Here is a 15,734-nt window from a genome sequence, read left to right as displayed (position 1 = left end):
GGTGTGGGATTGTCAGTCCCGAATAGATCTATTCACAAATCTCACGCTCTCCCTCCAAGAGACTCTGGTTATACTAAGATAGGATTTAACCCTGTACAGCTAAGGGTACAGTTTCGAAGTAGAGCCTCAAAATTCTGTATAATCTAGCTTATCAGCTAGAAACAGTATAAAACAATAAATATCCTTGAATAATTGTACTTTATACTCCTGAGAAAATATATAACATTAACTAAATCTGCCATAGTTCACATATATTCATCCATGAAATCTGATTTGCTAGAAACTGCCTAGAGGGTTATCCCAAACTATACCCATTATAGTTTAATAGAATTGTTATGGAAAATGCTTTGTAAAACCTTTCTGAAATCTTTGAAGTTAGAATTCCAAAATAGGAGTTTCCCTTATGCTCAACATATTACAACAAGGGATAAAATATCTGAATGTGGTAATTGTTGACTGTATTAATAAGTTTAAAACTTAGTAAAATGCTTTGAATTTGGCTTGTATCCCCCCCCCTGAAAACATTAAAAACACGGAAAATGTAGGGGTATGAACTCACCGTTTGTCGTGCACAAGCGTCGAATCAACGGACTGAAATGGAGACTCTCGAGTTGTGGCACTTACTGGAATCCTAATAACAATTAAATACATAAATATATCTAAATTAGCGATTTCGTTAAATAAAGTGTTAAAGAAACACTTGCTTTCGATTAAGAAATGTTACTGAGACTTGTTCGAATCGAGGAAAGTGGGTTTTCAGCCCAAAAGCACCACCCAAAAATTGTGTACGGCCGTGAACGGAGTTTACGGTCGTGAACTGGGGTTTACGGTCGCAAGGAGAGTTTACGGTCGACAGGCTGTTTGCGGCCGTGAACAAGGGTTTACGGTCTTTGAAGATTGGTCGTAAACTCAAGAACAAGGGTGTTTGCTTTCGCGGAAAACGTGTTCCAGATGCTCCCAATCGACCCCAAATGATGATTTTTGGTGTTTTTCGGAAGAAAAGGGCGTTTTAGAAGTTTACGGTTAGAGGTTCTAGAGAGAGAATGAGAGAGTTTCCGGTCAAAAGTGTTCAAATGAGGGTGGGGGTCTGATATTTATAGGGGATTTTGTGGTCGGTGGGTGGGGTCCACCCGACGCTGGCCGCAAACGAGTTTACGGCCGTAAACAGGTTTACGGCCGTGAACTCCAGTCAGGCCGTGAACTTGTTGTTTTTCAAGAATAATTCAAGTTTCGCGCGGTTTTGGTTTCGACTCGCATATATAAATTTAATTATATAAAACCAGATGATTTTCTAAATCAAAAGTTCGACGGAAGATTAATAAAACCCAAATTTTATTAACGGAAAAAAAAATCGAAAAACAGAAACGGAAAAAGTTTCGGGTTGTCACATCGACCTTATGCCAATGGTCATTGGAAGTTTTGACGTCATTATCGCCATGGATTGGTTATCCGCTAACCACGTCGAGGTGCTTTGCTTCGAGAAGGCCTTACGTCTACCCTTACCCAACGGAGAATCTATGATAATCTTTGGCGACAAGCCTAATAGAAACCTTACGATCATCTCGTTCATGAAGGCTAGGAATTACTTACAGAAAAAGTAATGCGCCTTCTTAGTTCATATGGTCGATAGGAAAGAGAATAAGAAGAAAAAGATTGAGGAAGTACCTCAGGTGTGCGAATTCCCTGATGTATTCCCTGAAGATGTACCCAGTCTACCGCCAGTTCATCAAATAGAGTTTAGGATTGATCTAGTCCCAAGAGTTGCCCCAGTAGCAATGTCTCCTTATAGATTGGCACCCTCGATGATGCAAGAGCTCTCCAGAAAACTACAAGAACTTATTGACAAAGGTTTCATCAGACCAAACTTTTCGCCTTGGGTAGCACCCGTTTTATTTATCAAGAAGAAGGACGGATCTTTCCGAATGTGCATAGACTACAGAGAGCTAAATAAGTTGACCATTAAGAATAGATATCCTCTACCCAGAATAGACGATCTCTTCGATCAATTGCAAGGATCCAGTTACTTCTCTAAAATCAACTTGCGATCAAGATATCATCAACTTTGAGTCATGGAAGAGGACATTCCAAAGACTGCGTTCAGAACACGCTACAGTCATTACGAGTTATTGGTCATGCCTTTCGGATTGACTAATTCCCTTATGCTCTTTCTTATGAATCGAGTGTGTAAACCCTACTTGGATAAATTCGTGATTGTATTCATCGACGATATTATGGTATACTCACGAACCAAGGAAGAGCATGGGCAACACCTTCGAGTAATCCTAGAGCTATTAAGGAAAGAAAAGTTGTATGCCAAATTTTCTAAGTGTGAATTTTGGTTAAGAGAAGTACACTTTCTTGGGCATGTGGTGAGCAGTAAAGGAATTCATGTCGACCCTTCCAAGATAGAAGTGGTCAAGAATTGGTAAGCGCCCAAGACGCCAACGGAAGTGCGTCAATTTCTAGGACTAGACGGCTACTACCGGAGATTTATAGAGAATTTCTCTCGTATATCCAAACCCCTCACAATGTTAACCAAAAGGAAGTAAAAATCATTTGGGAAGACATGCATGAAGCAACTTTCCAAAAGTTGAAGGACATGTTGTGTAGTGCACCAATACTATCTCTTCTAGAAGGAAATGATGACTTCATAGTATAATATGATGCGTCACACCAAGGAATGGGATGAATATTAATGTAAAGGGAGAAGATCATAGCCTATTCCTCAAGACAACTTAAGGTGCATGAGAACAACTACACCACCCACGACCTAGAGTTGGGAGCGGTAGTTTTTGCCATGAAGATCTGACGTTATTACCTCTACGAAACAAAGTGTATGGTATACACGGGTCACAAGAGTCTGAAGCACATCTTTAATCAAAAGGAACTTAATATGAGTCAAAGAATATGGTTAGAGTTGCTAAACGACTATGATTGTGAGATTCGCTACCACCCAGGAAAGGTTAATGTCGTAGCTGACGCTTTGAGCCGTAAGGAACGAGTGAAACCTCGTAGAGTAAAAGCCCTTACAATGATTGTTCAATCAAATCTAATATCCCAGATTAGAAGTTCTCAGCTTGAGGTTTTAACGCAAGGAAACATTAAAAGCCTCAGAGGTATGGAAAGACAACTCGAAGTAAAGGATGATGGAACGAGATATTTCATGAACCGAGTATGGGTTTCGATATACGGAGGAGTCAAGGAACTAGTCTTACATGAAGCTCATAAGACTAGATATTCCATTCATCCAGGAGAGGAGAAGATGTATCTAGACATGAAGGCCCATTATTGGTGGCCGAACATGAAGGCTGAAACTGCGACCTACGTCAACAAGTGTCTAACATGTTCGAAGGTTAAGGCAGAACATCAACGGACCTCAGAATTATTACAACAACCAGATATTCTCGAGTGGAAGTGGGAGCAGATTGCAATGGACTTTATCACCAAGTTTCCAAAGATTCCTTCAGGTTATCACACTATATGGGTTGTAACGTCCCAAAAATAAGACCCAAAAATTTCATTTTTGATTAATAAAAAACATTTATCCGAACATTGCCATACAACCCCCAAAAGATCAAAATGTGCCACTACATCCAAAACATATCATAGTAATCTCAAAATGCGGAAAAAGGTGGTGTGTGCTCTACAATCATCCGGGCACTTCCCTTTCGATCCGGAGGTACCTAAAACATAAACTGAAAACCGTAAGCCCAAAGCTTAGTGAGTTTCCCAAAATACCTCATACCATACATAATAAACACCTACTGGGCCCCCGCCCTTCATCAGACCCGCTAAGTACAATGAGGAAACTCACCTCACACTGCCAAATCTCACAAATAAATCTCTGGTTGTTGGTCCGCTAAAATCCCCGCGCTATCAATCACAAAATAATCATCCAATCAATAATCGGATCTCGACCCACACTAAGGGTCCAAACTATGGTAAAAGACCTTTTTACTGTTTGCTTAACTTTTCCCAAGGCCAAGAACCAATCCAATTGTCTAAAGGCCCAATTTCCATAATAATCACTCAAAGCCATATATGGAAAATTGGGCCCAAATCCCTTTCATGGTCCTACAACCAAGAGTCCAATAAAATATTAACAGCCCATTAATAGAATTTTGATGGCCCAATGAGGTCCAAGACAACTAAATTCCACTATGGCCCAAAACTGAAGAGCTCACTAAACAAACCCCACTGTTGAGTACATAGGGCGTACTCAGCTCGTACGCTCAGCGTACTCGCTTAAGGGCTTTTACACGAAGCGTACTTGCTTGGACGCCCAAAAAGCTCAACCCTTTTGGCCAAACTTCACTTTTTAGCTCTTAATCAATTAAGACTTCAACCCCAACTTAGATCTGACTTTCTTACGGTGGTTTATCACGTAAAGTTGCAAACTTTACGTGCATGCATGGCTTAATGAGGCTCTTAGAGCTCAAAAGAGCTTAAAAAATGTCTTAACACATGCATGTGTAAGGGTCGTATTGTTGTAATTAGTCGAAATATATTTTGTCTCTTCGAATGTTTTATAATGTATTTTACTAGGGCGCTTTCGAAGCTTAAGTGTCTATGCCTTAGTATATTTTTTGTACGCTTTCGGTTCCCTATAAATAGGTTTATTTACTAGAGTTAGATAAGAGTTTTTACAGACCTGTCTATTGTACTCTGTAAACATACGAAAGCGTAATAAAGATGAAACAAGATCATATTTACATCCGGTGTTCAATCTCGCATTCTTACTTGAATTGATACTCTGATTAATTCAATACTCGATTCTTTGATTCATCAATTGGTATCAGAGCAGGAATCACAACTGTGATCTGATTTTCATCCATTCAAAAAGTTTTTGAATCAAATTTTTGGTTCGAAAGTTTTTCGCACTTTTTGATCCTGAAAAATTTGTCTACATCTTAGTTTGTGATTTGATTCTGCATTTGAATTGTTGAATCGAGTATTCTTCTAGCAATTCCGATTTGATTCAACTAGCTTGATTTCAAATTTTCAAATCTTCTTAAGAATTTTCAAAATCAATTTCCGTACAACAATGGCGAGTTTCAATCTTAATTCGATGACCTCGTTTTCTCACCTATTAGGGTCATCAACCAAAATTCCAATGCTAATCCCTGAATATTATGATCAGTGGGCTGATCGTATGCAGGATTATCTGAATGGTCTGGATGAAGAATTATGGTCATGTATCACTGGAAATGTCAATGTTCTAGTAAATGTTCAACCAATTGGATCATCTTCTACAAATTCTGGAGTTGATAATCAATTTGATCGTCTGAAGAAACTGGAGAAGAGGTGTATGAGAGAACTGCGAGGAGCTTTACCTCCAGTTGTGTACAACTACATAAGGAGGTGTACAACTGCAAAGGAAATCTGGAACAGTCTGAAAGATAAGTTTCAAGGAAGTGAGAAGACGAAGATCAATTCAGTCAAACAGTGCTTGGTTGAGCTGAAAGACTTCAGACAAAAGGAAGGTGAAACAATCGAAGATTACTATGATCGACTGAACGAATTAATCTATCGTTGTAATCGCTATGGAATTACCAGGACTTCAATGGAATTCAATCTCATCTTTGTGATGGGTCTTCGAAAAGAATGGAGAAGTGTTAGTATGATGGTGAAGAATCAGCAAAGTTTTGATACATCAACTCTCAAGGATTTGTACAATCAGTTGAAAACACACGAAACAGAAGTAAATGAAATTGCGGAAGAGACGAAGCAAAATTTGGGAGGTCCATTGGCACTTGTGTCAAAAATATCTGAGAAAGAAGCAGAAAATGGTGATTCTGAGGAAGAAGAAGGATTCATCATGAATTCGGATGATGAGGCAATAGCTTTTTACTCGAATAATCGTGTTAAGAAGTTTTTCAAAAAGTCGTTCAATCCGAAAACTAAGCTTGCTGAGGTAAAAGGAAGTGCTGTGAGTAAAACTGCTGATGAGGAGAAAAAGAAAGTTGAGAAGAAAGATTCGAAAGTGTCTGAAGGAATGATTGAGAAAAAGCTGAAAGGTGATGCTGGAATAGATTGTCATTATTGCAACGGTGCAAATCATCTTGCGAATGACTATATGCTTCGAAAGAAGGATGAGAGGAAGAATAAAGTCAAGGATGAGGCGTATTATGCAGAGAGGCTAGAGGAGGTTCGTGCGAAAGCCAAAAATTTGTCATTGGTTGAAAAGGGTGAACATGAGGATGAAGATGGAACTTATCAAATCTGGTCATCAGGATCAGATGATGAAGAAATGTGAAATCCGACACATGGAGCGTTGTATGCGAAAATGGAGGAGGACTCGGATGATGAGGAATTCGAAGTGAGAGGACGATGCTTCGTATCCAAAGCGGCTGACAAATATCCAATGACAACAAAGGTACGTAAAATTCTCGAATCTTTTAATATTCCCACACATGCTTATGATTCTGAACTAATATCTTTTGATGAGACGGTTACTTATTTTGATTCAATTGTTGTGTCTGCTAGCAATGAGGCCAATAAATTGTCCATGGAGTTGTTAGAGACCAAAAAGAGATTAGACTTGAAAATAAGCAAAATTGAATGTTTGGAATTACAAATAACAAATATTATGTGTGATAGGGATACTTTAACGAGTGAAGTCAAACTTTTGTTAGCACAAAGAAACATTTATTGTAATTCTGCTAAAAGACTTTATGGCAAATTAACCGATTTACATCATTCATGTGACATAAGTAAAGAGCAACATAGAAAATTACTACCTTTTCTAGCATTCAAAAGAGCTAAGGTAGATAATATTTCGTATGATTGTGAGCAAATAATAGCTGATTTTGACAAAGTTCCTGATGATAGATATAAATATGGAATTGTCAAAATTGATGAATGTCTTGATGTGAATGAATTAGTTAACATAGTGAATGATACTTTGACTAAAGCTGTTCAAATTCAAATTTTGAAAAAGACTGAGAATTCAACATCTGATTCTCAATCTAATTTTGCTGATATTGAAGATAATTCTGACAATATTAGTGAAATTAGTGAACTTGAAGATGTTGATTGTTCTCAGTTGTCTGTTGTTAATGTTGCATCAACATCTAAAGGGAAAGAAAAATTTAAGGATTTGATGGTTGAAAATGAAACTGATATACCCTCAAGTTCGAATGTTTGTGATATGAACTTTGTGGATCTCAAACACAGTCAAACTGATGATAGTGATGATGAAGATGATGAGAAAATTTCGAAGGAAAAGAAATCTTCAAAGGAAGAAGAAATTCCTCGAATAGTGGTTGATCAAGTGTATGGTGATACACAAAAGTTCGAAAAAGTAATGAATGAAAAAGGTGAACACTATCTTGAAACGAATACAGTGGTTTATCCAAATTTCAAATGTACAGATGATGTCATTTTTCCAAATCAAGTTTTCGTAACTACTGGAAATGTTGAAAATATCAAACCAGAATTAAAGAAGTTAGTTGAGGAGGATAATTCAAAAACAACTGATGAAGGTTTTTTCGCAAATTAAAGCACAGTTGAAAACAACTTAACAAAGAATTCGTATGTGTTCCAACGTCAAAAACCACAAAGAAAATGGGTTGAAAAATCAAAAATTGAAAAAGAGAATTCAAAACAAGTTGTAAAGGAAAGTGAAAAAGCTGTCAAACTAAATTCCAAGGAATTTAAAGATCAAATTGACAAATTTTCGAAAGAAAACAACATTTCAAAAAGACAAGCAAGAAAGAAAATATTTTGGCAAAATGTTGAGACTCAAAAGATGTCTGAATCACAATCATCCAAAAATGTTTTCAAAGCTAAAAATTCCTCTTTTTCAACAAAACCTCAACATTCATCTCAATCAAATCATTCAAGGTCTGAAGTGAATAAACAACCAATGTTTTCGAAAGTTTCAGAACCTAACAATTCAAGAACATTTTCAAATAAATCAAATCAAAATCAAAAATTCTTACAACGTCAAAATTTTAAATCAAAAGTTGATACATCGTATGCTCAATCTTTTCTAACAAATCCAAAAGTTGATTTTGTTCCTCAAAAGCCAAATTTTCCTAATCATACGAAGAAAGAACATATGAAAACTTCACGGGAAAAAGGAATGACTTCAAGGAAGAACATTGATCATTGGCTTGAAAGTAAAGGAAAGATGTATCAGTCGAATACATTTTCAAAAGAGCAAATTCACGAAGCATATGAGAAGTATGTGAATACTTCATCAAATGGCAGTTCATCTTCTAAGGATTCGAACATTTCAGTCAAAGCTTGGAAACCAGTAATAAAAGCAAAGAATGTTCATTCACAAACTGAGAATTCAAAGGGTAATGTCAGCGAACATTCGAAACCATCAACAACTTATGTTTCGGTTCCTTTAAATGAAGATGTAAACTTAATTGATAGTCTCAAAACCAAAGTTTGTGATTGGGTTAAAAGTTCTTCATTACATTCGAAATAGAAATCTAATTTCCAAGGACCCAAAAAGCATTGGGTACCTAAAATTTTCCAATGATTGTAGGTACTATGTGACGAGAAATATGATAACAAGTGGTACATTGATAGTGGTTGCTCTCGTCACATGACTGGGAAGAAGGAAAATTTACGTGATTTTCGAAGTCTCAAAAATGCTGGAGTAGTGAAGTTTGGGAACAATCAAAAATGTCAAGTCAAGGGATATGGGAAGATCACGAATGGAAAATTCACAGTGAATCGTGTTGCATATGTTGAAGGTCTTCAACATAACTTGATAAGTGTTTCTCAACTTGTTGTGGGCACTGGCAATCAAGTTCTTTTTAACGAAGAAGGAAGTGTTATCTCAAATGTCAACACAAAAGAAGTGTTACTGAAATCCAAAAGGAAAGGTGACATGCTCACTTTGGATATCAATCCGATAGTAGGGAAACCTGCTATATGTCTTCTTTCGAAAGCAACAGCAGACTTAAGTTGGCTATGGCATCGAAGACTTTCTCATCTCAATTTTCGAAACATTAATATTGTGGTACAAGATCTGGTAAGAGGTTTACCTGTACTTAAATTTGACAATGATTCTTTATGTGTAGCTTGTGAAGTTGGCCAGCAACATAAACAAGGTCATCCAATTACGATTGATTCGAAAATTGTTGCACCTTTGGAACTCTTACATATTGATTTATGTGGTCCTTCAACTGTTTCAACTCTCAACAAGAAAAGGTACATTCTAGTTATTGTTGATGACTTTTCCAGATTTACGTGGGTTTATTTTCTCAGACTTAAATCCGAAGTTGCACAAATCATGATTGACTTTATCAAAAAGATGGAAACCACATTGAAGAAGATTGTTCGAAAAATTAAAAGTGATCATGGAAATGAATTTAAGAACAATGTTCTTGATTCATTCTTGGTGGACAAAGGAATTTCGCATAACTTTTCATCTCCATATACACCACAACAAAATGGTGTTGTTGAACAAAGAAATAGGTCACTATGCGAAGCGGCAAGGACTATGTTGGCATATGCGAATCTTCCACAATACCTTTGGGCTGAAGCAGTATCAACCGCATGTTTCACTCAAAACAGATCTTTCATTCATCGTCGTTTTAACATTACTCCATATGAAATTCTCAACAATCGAAAACCTAATGTTAAATTTTTTCGTGTTTTCGGATGCAGGTGCTTCATTATGAATCTCAAGGATAATCTTACGAAATTTCAAGCAAAAGCAGATGAAGGGATTTTCTTGGGATATTCGCATAATTCAGTCGCATATCGAGTGTTGAATAAAAGAACACGAAAAGTTGAAGAAACTTTTAATCTTACATTTGATGATCACTACATTAAACAAACTACCTCACAGTTTAAAAATCATCCTATTCTGAAAGACATACAAGATGAATCTGAATCCTTACAAACATTAGATATTGATTATGATTTAACTTTTGGAATTTCAGATCATGTTGTTGATGCTGAAATAAAAGCAAATGATAATCATCTCTCTGAACCAATGAAGCTTACTGATGATTCAACATCAAATTCTCCAGAGAAAGGCGAAAGTATGCAAACCAATCCAGTGGAGGGGGAGCAATTGGATTCGAATACTCTAGTTGAGGAAGAGCATTCTTTCGACGGGGAGAATGGAAGATTGAATGCTGATGTTGAGGGGGAGCATAATGTTGAGGGGGAGCATTTAGAAAACATTGAGAATAATAATGATTTTGATGATGTTTGTTCGATTGCAGGATCAGAGAATGATGATATGTACGAAGATGCACCTTTGGAATTTGATCCAGCATATCCACCAATGGAAAAGTGGATAAGAGATCATCCGAAGGATCAAGTAATTGGGAATCCACAAGAGGGAGTTTTAACAAGAGCTCAAATGCGTGCAAAGAATGAGGTATTGAATACTCATCAAGAATTTTGCATGTTCAATGTTTTCATCTCTAAAATTGAACCAAAAACAGCTAAGAATGCAATGGAACACTCAGATTGGGTTGTTCCAATGCAATCTGAATTGTCTGAATTTGAACGAAACAAGGTTTGGAGATTAATTCCTAAACCTGAAAATGTTTCAATTGTTGTGTTAAAATGGATTTTCAAAAATAAAACCGACAAAGATGGAAACATTGTTCGAAACAAAGCCAGACTTGTTGTTAAAGGATATTCACAACAAGAAGGAATCGACTATGAAGAAACTTTTGCCCCTGTCGCAAGACTCGAGGCTGTTCGTATATTTCTGGCTTATGCAGCTCACAAAGATTTTGATGTTTATCAAATGGACGTGAAGTGAGCATTTCTAAATGGAGAGCTTGAAGAAACTGTTTACGTGGAACAACCCCCAGGTTTTATTAACGAAGATTTTCCAAATCATGTTTATATTTTAGATAAGGCAGTTTATGGTTTGAAACAAGCACCACGAGCATGGTATGCAACACTTACTTCATTTTTTAAACAATCTAAATTTAAACAAGGATTTGTTGATCCCACATTATTTCGAAAGAAAGTTGGGAATCATCTAATGCTTGTTCAAATTTATGTTGATGATATTATTTTTGGCTCAATTGACCCTGCCTTGTCTAGAGAATTCGAAGATCTGATGAAAAGCAAGTTTGAAATGAGCATGATGGGAAAAAATCAATAATTTTCTTGGATTGAATATTCGTCAAAACAGAGAAGGGATTTTTATTAATCAGGAAAAATATACGAAAAATCTGCTAGAGAAGTTTGGATTGATGAATAGCACAAAGTTACGAGTTCCTATGGCAACTAGCATAAAATTGACACCTTCGTTAGATAAACGTGTAGTTGACCTAACTATGTACAGGAGCATGATTGGTTCATTACTTTATCTTACTGCAAGTAGACCTGATATCATGTTTTCTGTGTGTAATTGTGCTAGGTATCAGTTAAATCCACGAGAACTACATCTCACTGCTGTGAAGAATATATTTCGTTATCTTAAAGGAACAATTTCGTTAGGATTGTGGTATCCTTCGAACACTGGGTTCTTTGTACAAGCATATTCGGATGCAGACTTGGGTGGTTGTAATCTTGATAGGAAAAGCACAAGTGGTGGATGTCAATTTCTTGATGGCAAATTGGTGAGCTGGCTGTCGAAAAAGCAAACATGTGTCTCAATCTCAACAGCTGAAGCAGAATATGTGGTTGCTGCTGCTTGCACATCACAAATTATATGGATTCAAAGTCAATTGCGTGATTATGCAATCAATATGAAAAAGATTCCATTATATTGTGATTCACAAAGTGCAATAAGAATTTGTCATAATCCTGTGCAGCATTCGAAAACTAAACATATAGCACTTCGTTATCATTTCATCAAAGATCACGTGGAAGATGGAAATATTGAAGTGTATTTCGTGAAAACAACTGATCAGTTAGCTGACATTTTCACGAAACCTTTGGATGAAAAATCCCTTGTGAAAATTATAGAAGGACTTGGAATGATCGATGGAAATTCTGTTCCATGCGAAAAAGAAGAATGACGGTTGACAAGAAATGATTCAGAGGCGCTGAATAAAAGACAATGCAAAGTCATTCAGCATTCAGAGGTTACTGTTCATAGTCAACGCTTCGACCCCTTCGAATTCGTAAATTTGTTACTTATTTTACGGGTTGATTCAGAGGTTACTGTTCATAGTCAACGCTTCGACCCCTTCGAATTCGTACATTTGTCACTAATCAGGGAATGATAAAATTTCGTGTTTTTGCAACAAGTACAATATATTTTCATTTTCGAAAATTCAAAAAATCCAAAAAGATTTTCTTTTGTTTTGTCATTTCATTTTCGAAAATTCAAAAATCCAAAAAGATTTTCGTTTGTTCTGTCATTTAATTTTCGAAAATTTAAAAATCCAAAAAGATTTTCTTTTATTTTGTCATTTAATTTTCGAAAATTTAAAAATCCAAAAAGATTTTCGTATGTTCTGTCTTTACTTTCGAAAAATCAAAACAACAAAAATATTTTGATTCTTATTTCTTTTTAGTATTTTGTTGCAGTTAATCTTGAAGATACAAAGTGGATTATGCTAGCAGTTCTAGGGTCAGGTACCTTTTTCGTATGAATTGATAAATTTTTCATCCTTTGAACTAGTTAAGATGTCCCTAGAAGCATGCTGTTGCATGTGGTCCAAAAGCCTCCAATGACTCAATGTGTGTGTACGAAAGCCTTAATGAAAATTTTCATACAAAAATTTCTTCCCAATCAGGCTTATATTCACATTAGTCTCTGAGCTACCTGACTCTTCTCAAAATGAGTTAAGAGTTTACTATTTGGTCCTACTATAACAGAGGTACTTTTCGTGTCTTACATCAATCTTTTTCATCTATAAAATTCTTACACGATCACACACGAAGACATATGTCCGAGAGGTCTCTGATCAAACCCATCGAGACTTAGACATATCAAAAATCTGTGTTTATGATCTGACATCATGAGACCGTGATGAAAGTGAAACCCAATTTTCACTACACTTTTAAGGAATTGACGGGGAACAATGATCCAGATTCTCACGAAACTTTTGTTTCTGTACCAAAATTCGAAACTCCAAATCATATTCATTTCGAATGAGTGGTCTTGATCAAACATTCGAAACCCATGATGTTTGTTATCCAACAAGATCCAGCACAAATTTTTATTCTTGAATATGATTTCCGTGTGAGTTTCATTCGAATGTCAAAGTCATTTCAAATTTCCCAAAGCAAACCTGTCACTGACTACACTGGTCAAACAAGTAATTTCGGTTACAATTTATCACCTTATGTTTAGGTTGATATGTAACGAAATATTTTAACTAGCCACGATGCTTAATAAAAGAAGCCCTTCGATATTTATCAACAAATATTCGATTGTAATTCTCGGGAACCCACACAAGCAATTGATCATTTCTCTTAAAGATTAATGAAGTAATCTTTGCCCGGGATTTTATCTGCTTTTGTGTCAATTGTTTGACATCACGATATTCCAAATTTTTATTATAATTGTTTCTCATCTACATTTTTTGGAACACTGCACTCACGAAATCCTTGAGGTTCTGAGTAATACCAACTCAGGCTGATGATTTCAAAAATTCTGGCATATGACTTCGCTTTTAATCTCAAAAGTGAAAGAGCCTTGCTTCCATTCGAAGGGTTCTGACGGTTACAATATTCTTAGGGAAAACAAGACAAGCTGTTTATAAATGACGTATGGTATTATGTCCGTTTTTCAAGGCGATGTGACAGCTACTTTTGGACGCATGGCTACTTTTACGCAGTAATGGTCCGATTTTCAAGGTGCCATGTCAGATATCATTAATTACCTATCCCGCTTCAAATTCAAACTTCTGGGTTACATATAAAAGGGGATTCATGGGTTCATTATCAGTTTACGCGATCCAAAAGCCAAAAATCCCAAATTCTCTGATCATCAAAATCTTCAAACCCTAACAATGGCGACTTCTGCTCATGTTGATTCTCATAACACTGAAGATGCCTCTTCATTACCAATAATGAAGATTCAAGCAACATACTATCACTTGGAGGGTGATGTTTCTCAATAAACAGAAGACTTGAAGATGCTAATTGTTGCGTTGAAGAATTCTGTTTTGTCAAAGGCGTTGTTCAGTTCATTCTCTGTTCCAATGTCATGGTTGTCTCAAGCAGGATCTACTGCTACATACAACAAAGCTTCTGATACGATTACTTTTCATCTGGTGAATGACAAAAAGTTCAAGCTAACCAAGAAACTCTTTTGTCAAATTCTTGAAATTCCGAATTCACCTCCCTATGTTGCTTTCACATTCCCTCAAATCGTTAACATGTTTAATGAGATGGGATATCAGCCTCCATTGTCTAAGATCAGTGATTTTAAGAAATCTGGTCTTCCACGACTATGGAATTTCTTGTTTGGAATCTTTCTACGATGTTTAACTGGGAGAACAGTTGGTCTTGATAAGGGAAGAATGGAGGTTTATGCTATGGTTGCTGGCATATATTATGATCTGCAAGTGGACCATTCTACCCAATTATGGAATGAATTCCAAAAGGGTGTAGAACACACGAATGCTATTCATGGTATTTCGTGTGTAAGATACTGGAGCTTGATTTTGCAGTATTTTTACAACAAGGAAGGGATTTTGGTGCCAAATGATGAAGAAAGAGCTGTTTTTCAATCGTACCACTATCTGAAGGAGGTCACAGACAATGCTGAAGTTTTTCCATCAGTTGCTCGTATTCATGATGCAATGCTTAAAAGAGTTGATCCTTCGAATTCTGTTTTGGTAGCCTATTTGAAGACCATTGATTCAACAGTAGAAACTGGCATACTATTAGGAAGAGATGATAAGAAATCCAAGAAGTAGAAGAAGAATGAAACTGAGTCAAAATCTTCGAAATCTCCAAAGAAGAAGCCTGAAACCATTGAAGTGTCTGTTACTGAGACTCAAGTGATTGAACCTATTATTGAAGAAATACAAGAGAATGTCATCATTCCTTCGAAGACTGGTATGTTTCGAAGAATCAAAATGAAGTCATCTCATAAAAGCAAGTCTCCTACACACAAAGTGGTTCGAAAACCTCAAATCACTCATCAAGGGGTCTTAATTCGAGAAGTGCCAACACCTGTTTCTCCGGTGTCCAAGAAACGAAGGGCTGAGGATATGGCAAAACATTTGTCAAAGAAGAAGAAGAAGAAGACTCGAAAACTCGTGATTTCTACTGATCTACAGAAGATGATGATGAAAGAATTCCAGAAACCCCAGAGTTAAATCCTAATGCAGGAAGTTCAACTCCTGAGCAGATAGTCATCATTCCACCCGAAGATTCGGTTACCAAATCAGTTTCTGTGGCGGTACGAACTTCAGGCATCCCTGCAAATATATCTGATACGGATGCACATGTTCATATGGGTGATGGAGGTTCGAAAAATGATGATCAAAATAAATCTACTTCTGCTCCTTTCGAGAGTATTATTTCTTTACCCTCATCCACTATTCCCATTACATCTACCACTTCTATTTTTTCTTCTCAATCCACTGACACACCCAAACCGACTTCGAATGTTCAAGAAACCATTTTTATGGAGACAGAAACTGATACTGAGGGGTTTGGAGGAACATTTGACGAATTGGAATTTCATGAAGAAGAAGAGCAATTTCCAGATCATATGCTGATGACCATGAAGCAGTTTAAAATTCTGAATCAGAAGTTGAATTCGATAATTCAATCTCAAGCTGATCTGGGGGTGGTTCATTTGTTTCTAGTTTGGAGGTTGATTCAAT

Source organism: Lactuca virosa, chromosome 7 (genome assembly GCF_052849685.1).
Source record: "Lactuca virosa cultivar CGN04683 chromosome 7, Lactuca_virosa_CGN04683_v6, whole genome shotgun sequence".
In the NCBI taxonomy this organism is placed as follows: Eukaryota; Viridiplantae; Streptophyta; class Magnoliopsida; order Asterales; family Asteraceae; genus Lactuca; species Lactuca virosa.
The sequence above is the reverse complement of the archived record's forward strand: the minus strand, read 5'-3'. Positions refer to the sequence as shown.